This window comes from Priapulus caudatus, unplaced genomic scaffold, assembly GCF_000485595.1.
Source record: "Priapulus caudatus unplaced genomic scaffold, Priapulus_caudatus-5.0.1 Scaffold1013, whole genome shotgun sequence".
Classification (NCBI taxonomy): Eukaryota; Metazoa; Priapulida; class Priapulimorpha; order Priapulimorphida; family Priapulidae; genus Priapulus; species Priapulus caudatus.
The window spans coordinates 76,719-83,722 of record NW_014578074.1 but is presented as its reverse complement, the minus strand read 5'-3'; the positions used below and the strand labels follow the sequence as shown (position 1 = coordinate 83,722).

Genomic DNA, 7,004 nt, shown 5'->3' with positions numbered 1-7,004 from the left:
CGAGTTGGCTCCGCGGCTTGTCTCTACGCCTGCCATAACACGATAGGATACATCAACACCGGCTAGGTTTGACCTTTCTTGTTTTGGCTAACGTATGACCACAAACAGCTGTGTATTAAGCGTGCTCACAGAATTTCGTATCTTTCTGTCTCTTTTCGCTACACGCGCCCATCTTCTCTAACTTCAGGCACAACAACCCAAGCTCCCCTCTGCTCTTCTCTGACTCCAGCCACCCACTCCAGCTTCCCCTCTGCTCTTCTTCTACACTCAGCCCACAACACCAAGCTTCCCCTCGTGCTTTCTTACACTCAGCCACACACCAAGCTTCCTCTCTGCTCTTCTCTAGACTTGTAGCCCACACACCAAGTTCCTCTCTGCTCTTCTCTACCACTTCAGCCACACACGCCAAGCTTCCTCGTCTGGCTCTTTCTCTAGACTCAGCCACACCACGCACTTTCCCTCTCTGCTCTTCTCTGCCCACTTCAGCCACACACCCAAAGCCTTCCCTTGCTCTTCTCTGGACTTCGCCACACACCTCAAGTTTCCCCTTGCTCTTCTCCTAGATTCAGCCCAAACACCGCAATGCTTCGCCTCTCTGCCTCTTCTCTACACTTACGCACACAACCAAAGCTTCCCCTCATGCTCTTTCTACCTCACTACGACAGCCCTTTTCCCTCACTTCAGCCACACACCCAAGCTTCCTCTCTGCTCTTCCTCTTTTCACTTCAGCACACACCCAATGCTTCCTTTCCTCTCCTCTTCTCTTCACTTATCTAGCCATCAACACCCAAGCTTTTCCCCTCTCTTTCTCTTCACTTCGCCCACACACCCCAAGCTTCCCGTCTGCTCCTTATTCTCTAGCACCTTCAAGCCACACACCCAAGCTTCCTCTTCTCTCTCTCTTGCACTCTCTCACCCGCCCAAGCTTTCCCCTCTGCTCTTCTCTTCAGCTTCAGCCACACACGCCAATAGCTTCCCCTCTGCTCTTCTCTTCACTTCAGGCCACATCCCAAGCGTTCCTCTCCTGCTCTTCTCTTCACTTCAAGCCACACACCCAAGCTTCCTCTTCGCTCTTCTCTTACACTTCAGCCAGCACACCCAAGCTTCCTCTGCTCTTCTCATACACTTCAAGCCACACAGCCCAAAGCTTCCCCCTCTGCTCTCTCTCTAACTTCAGCCACACACCCAAGCTTCGTCCCTCTGCTCTTCTCTTAGAGCTTCAGCCAAGCACACCAAGGCTCCCCTCTGCCTCTTCTCTAGACTTCAGCACAACCCAAGCTTACCCTCTCTGCTCTTTCTCTAGACTTCGCACACACCCAAGTTCGCCTCCTGCCCTCTTTCTCTACACTTTCAGCCACACAAGCCGCAAGCTTCCCCTCCTGCCTTCTCTAGACTTCAGCCACCACCCAAGCGTCCTCTCTGAACGTCTTCTCTGATACTTCAGCCACACACCCAAGGCTTCCTCCTCTGCCTCTCCTCTACACTCTGCCTCAGCTGCTTATCCTTCACACACACCAAGCTTCCCCTCTGCCACTTCTCTAAGCTCAGCCACACACCAAGTTCCCCTCTGCTCTTTCCTCCACGCCCTAGCCAGTTCTTACACTGTCAGCCACACAACCCAAGCCTTCCCCCTCTGCACTTCTCTAGACTCAGCCACAAGCACCCAAGCTTCCCCTCTGCTCTTTCTCCACGCCCAGGCTTCTCTACACTTCAGCCACACACCAGCCTTCCTCTCTCGCTCTTTCTAGCACTTCAGCTCCACACACCCAAGCTTCCGCCTCTGCTCTTCTCTACACTTCAGCCACACACTCCAAGCCTTCCCCTCTTGGCTCTTTCCGCTCACAGCCCAGCTTCTGCTAGACTTCAGCCACACACCAGCTTCCCCTCTCGCTTCTCTACCACTTCAGCCACACACCAAGCTTCCTCTCTGCTCTTCTCTACACTCAGCCAACACACCCAAGCTTCCTCTCTGTCTTCTCTACACTTTCAGCCACACACCCAAGCTCACCCTCTGCTCTTCCTCCACGCCCAGACTTCTCTGTAGACTTCGCCACACACCCAAGCTCCCCTCTGCTCTTCTCTACTACTTCAGCCACAACACCCAAGCTTCCTCTCTGCTCTTCTCTGCACTTTCAGCCACACAACAAGCTCTCCCTGCCTCTTCTCTTTTTTCATCTTCATGTCAGCCACACACCCAAGCTTCCTCTGCTGCTCTTCTCTGCCGCACTGTTCGCCACACACGCCAGCTTCCCCTCTGCTCTTACTCTTCACTTCAGCCACACACCAAGCTTCATCTCGGGGCCTCTTCTCTTCACTCAGCCACACAACCAAGTTCCTCTCTGGCTCTCTCTTCACTTCAGCCACACACGCCAAGCTTCCTCTTCTGTCTCTCTCTTCACTTCAGCCACAACACCCAGAGCTTCTCTCGTGCTCTTCTCTACACTTCAGCCAACACCCAAGCTTCCTCTGCTCTTCTCTGCATTCAGCCACACACCCAAGCTTCCCCTCTGGCTCTTCTCTTTCACTTCAGCCACCACGCCAAGCTTCCTCTCTGCTCTTCTCTTCACTTCAGCACACACACCCAAGCCTTCCCCTCTGCTCTTCTCCTCCACGCCCCACTTCTCTAAGCACTTCAGCCCCACACCCAAGCTTCCCCTCTGCTCTTGCTCTACACTTCAGCCGCACACACCAAGCTTCCCCTCTGCTCATTCTCTACACTTAGCAGCCACCCAAGCTCCTCTCTGCCTCTTCTCTACACTTCAGCCCACACCAGCTTCCCCTCTGCTCTTCTTCTTCACCTTCAGCCCACACCCAAGCCTTCCTAGCTGCTGCTCTTCTCTTCACTTGCAGCCACACACCCAAGCTTCCCTCTGCTCTTTCTCTACATTCGCTAACACACCCAAAGCTTTCCCCTCTGCACTTCTCTAGACTTCAGCGACACACACTCCAAGCTTCCTTCTGCACTTCTTCTAGACGTTCCAGCCACACACCCAAGCTTCCCTTCACTCTACACCGGGCTTCCTCCGGCCACAAAGCAGTCAGCATACTGCCCGCAAGGTTACCGCTAGTTCACTTGCTCTCCGCCACAATCTTCCGCTGTTTGCTTCTTCCGCCCTGCATGCGCGCCCCGGGCCACGCATCCTGCGCTCGCGCGACAACCCACTCGTACCGTGACAACCGGCGCAGCACATCGTGGGTGTACGCGCGGATATGAACCCGAGACTTAACAGAGTGCAGCGTGCAGTGACGTCCGCGACGGGCTGGCTCCGGCCTCGCCTCTGCCAACATCGAACACCTAAGAAAAAACAGGAGCTGCAACGAAGCTCCGATGTCGACAACGAGTTGCGCCAATTCGAAACGCGAAAGACAGAGGCAAGGCAGGAAGCAAGAGGCGATACTCAAATGATTTATAGCTTTTGCTGGAGCAAAGAACGAATTGCATTCGACTTTTTCGTTTTAAGCAAAAGGGCGAGGAGAAATGCATGCTAACGTATAAGGCTAGTGTAGTAATTAAAAAATGCGTCGCGTATGACAGCCAACCCAGCGATAGTTCCGGCGTGCGCCTACACTCCTTCCTGCCATGCCATCACGAAATGGCAAATAAATGTAATTTCTAAAAAAATGTAACTACTTTAATTAAAAATTTAAAAAATATGTAATAATCTTGCAGAAATTCCCGTCATTGGTCGATTAGGCCTATCCCCCCCCACCTATCATCGTTACCAGGATTTATTTGTTAGAGAAAGAGGCGGTGTACCGCTGAGACCGATCTATGCATAAGCTTGCCATACCGTGAATTCCTCGTCCTTAGTCCGAAAATCCGTTTCAGCTCACATTTTCGTTTGCGATTTCACCGCAACGGTCCAAGTTTCGTCGGACGAGCGTCGCTGACCGAAGAGTGACCCGCACGCGGAGGCGAGAGAAATTGCGGGAACAAACTCCAGACTTTGCGATCGGTGACATCTAGTGCCGACATCTGTGACGGTACGCCCGAAACCATGAAAGTGCTGCCTGCAAGCGGTGCCACACTCACACTCTTCCGATTACTCACCGCGGAGGAGAGAGAGGGAGCAGGAAAAAAGAAAAAGGGAGGAGAAGAGGAGAGAGGAGAGAAGAGGAGACAGAGAGGAGAGAGATGAAAGAGGGAGGAAGAAGAGAGAGAGGAGAGAGAGCGAGAGAGAAGAAAAAGAGAAAGTGAGAGGATAGAGAGAGAGAGAGAGACGAGAGAGAGAGAGAAAGCAGATGAGAGAGAGATCGGAGAGAGAGAGAGAGAGACGGTGAGAGAAGAGAGAGAGAGGAGAGAAAAGAAGAGAGAGAGATAGAGATAAGAGGAGAGAGAGAGAGAGGAGGAGACGAGAGAGAGAAGAGAGAGAGAGAGAGAGAGGGAGAGAGAGAGAACATAGAAAGAAAGAAAAGGAGAGAGACGAGCACGAGAAGAGAGACGACGGCAGAAAGATGAAGAGAGAAGACGAGAGAGGGAGAGAGAGACGAGAGAGGAGAGACGAAGAGAGAGAGAGAGAGAGAGGGAGGAGAAGAGAGAAGAGGAGAGACGAGAGAAAGAGAGATGGCGAGAAAAAGAGACAGCGACGAGAGGGAGGGAGAGAGAGAGAGAGCGAGAGAGAGAGAGAAAGAGAGAGAGAGAGAGATAAGGGAGCGAGAGAGAGAGACAAATAGAGAGATAGCGAGAAAAAAAGGGGAGGGGGTGCGCCCGTAAAGCAGCAAAGTCTAATTGTAAAAGAACGTTGATGACTGTGCGCGAAAATGAAGCAGTCGTAAATGTTTCCCTATCGCATAACTTTTAGTATACGTCACCAGCCTAAAATGTTCGTTAAATATATAGTGGTGGTTCATTATGTACACATACGAGCACTAAAAAAGTATTTTTACCCTCAAATGCATGTGCAATTTCAAGTATTTTTATGTTTACGTCTATAGATACTATATATTCCGCCAATTCCAAAAATTTTATTTGTTATTACTCACTCCTGATCACACATGTATGCATAGCTGTTTACTGCTCCCTACATGTACACTCATAGCTGTCAACTTTCGCTTTCGCTCATTTACTATTACTGTATACGCCATATTTTTCGCGCACAGATATTTTCGCGAATTCAGACTTGACGGACAATTTCGCGAGTGGTTAATGTCGCGGTCGGTGAATTATGAAATATTCGGTATTATTCGGTATGAATTATTCGCGTGTTGTTATTTTCTAGGTCGGGGACGCGTTCGCGAAATTCGCGAAAATTAAACCACCACGAAATATACAACGTATACAGTATTATGGTAGAGTAGTGGTGGGTGACCTCCACACAGATGCACAACCATAAAGTTGTCAAGCCTTCTCGTTCACACACATTTTATAATTTGGTTCGGTTACCGCACTCAAGAAATCGTCAATAGCAAGAGATTCTGCAGCTCAGCGTGAGATTTCGACATAGAATACCGTGCTGTGATTTGTAATTTCATTTCAAAAACTACCCGTCAGTGGATACGGGGAGTGGTGGGTGAAGCTAACTGATATGGGGTAGCGCACGTATGTGCGGACATCCCAACCACACTCTTAGACACATCAACTAAATATTGCACCGTGCAAAGCAAGTAGGAAAACTGCACGTGGTCCCGCCGCAAGTGCAGTTCCACCGTACGCCACCAGGGCGCAGCACTCATAGCACACCTAGCTGTAAGCACGGCAGAAGATTCCAGTATGCGCAATCAAGTGCGCATACTTGCCAGACGCAAGGAGCTAGCAGAAAAATCATTTTTACACCAAGCGCGTGACGTTTGTAACCAGCCATAAAACCTCCAATCAGAAGCGAGCTACAGAGAATTGCGTGATGACACCATTTCGCCGACAGTTGAAGCTAAGCAACTAATTTCGCACTGGATCAAAGATGGCCGTCTCTAGCAGAGCAACTACATCTGCTCGAGGTAAAAAAGTGGGAAAAATTTGAGCCATAGGTTCAACTGTTGCTCGGTTATTCACTTTCCTCTGTCGCCCCTTTTCGATCCGACGCATACAATGAAACGTGCAAGGTGCCATAGTTCAAAATATTCAACAACAACAACAACAACAACAACAACAACAACAACAACAACAACAACAACAACAACAACAGCAACAGCGGCGACGATGACGACAACGACGGCGATGACGGCGGCGACACCAGCTCAGCGATAAGTGCGATGCTTGCTTGCGAATGCAGTGCCAGGCTCGGGCCGGTGAGAAGACGAGTCCGAAGATATACTATTCCGGTCTAACGACACAACGCGTACGCTCGGCATCGAAAAGATTTTACCCGAATCGGATGCACGAGATGGCGCAATCGGCCGTCGCACGCAATGTAAGGGAAGGAGGAGGAGAAGAGGAGGAGGAGGAGGAGGAGGAGAAGAGAAGGAGGAGGAGGAGGAGGAGGAGGAGGAGGAGGAGAGACTTACCGATGGCTTCGGCCGGTGTGTGTTTACGGCTGGTATGTTCAACCGTATCTCCTCAACCTTGCATCCGTACGCCTGCGGCGTCAGCTTCATTACCGTGTGCAGCGGGAAGTTTAAGTATGGCAGTTCGTCTGCAGAGAGGCAGACATGTATAAACAAGTGTACGTCAGACACGCAAACCCAATTCGTGCAGCGGGAACTTTAAGTATGGCAGCTCGTCTGCAGAGAGGCAGACATGTATAAACAAGTGTACGTCAGACATGCTAATAAAATCTGTGCAGCGGGAACTTTAAGTATGGCAGTTCGTCTGCAGAGAGGCAGACATGTATAAACAAGTGTACGTCAGACATGCTAATAAAATCTGTGCAGCGGGAACTTTAAGTATGGCAGTTCGTCTGCAGAGAGGCAGACATGTATAAACAAGTGTACGTCAGACATGCTAATAAAATCTGTGCAGCGGGAACTTTAAGTATGGCAGTTCGTCTGCAGAGAGGCAGACATGTATAAACAAGTGTACGTCAGACATGCTAATAAAATCTGTGCAGCGGGAACTTTAAGTATGGCAG

The 7,004-nt window shown here is 50.3% G+C and overlaps 1 protein-coding gene across 1 annotated transcript in view; it reads right to left on the bottom strand.

Annotated features, from left to right (window-relative positions):
* The window catches only part of LOC106814960 (6-phosphofructo-2-kinase/fructose-2,6-bisphosphatase-like), a 47,148-nt gene that overhangs the window by 728 nt on the left and 39,416 nt on the right, over positions 1–7,004 (bottom strand). The gene's annotated exons all lie outside the window — the stretch shown is intronic.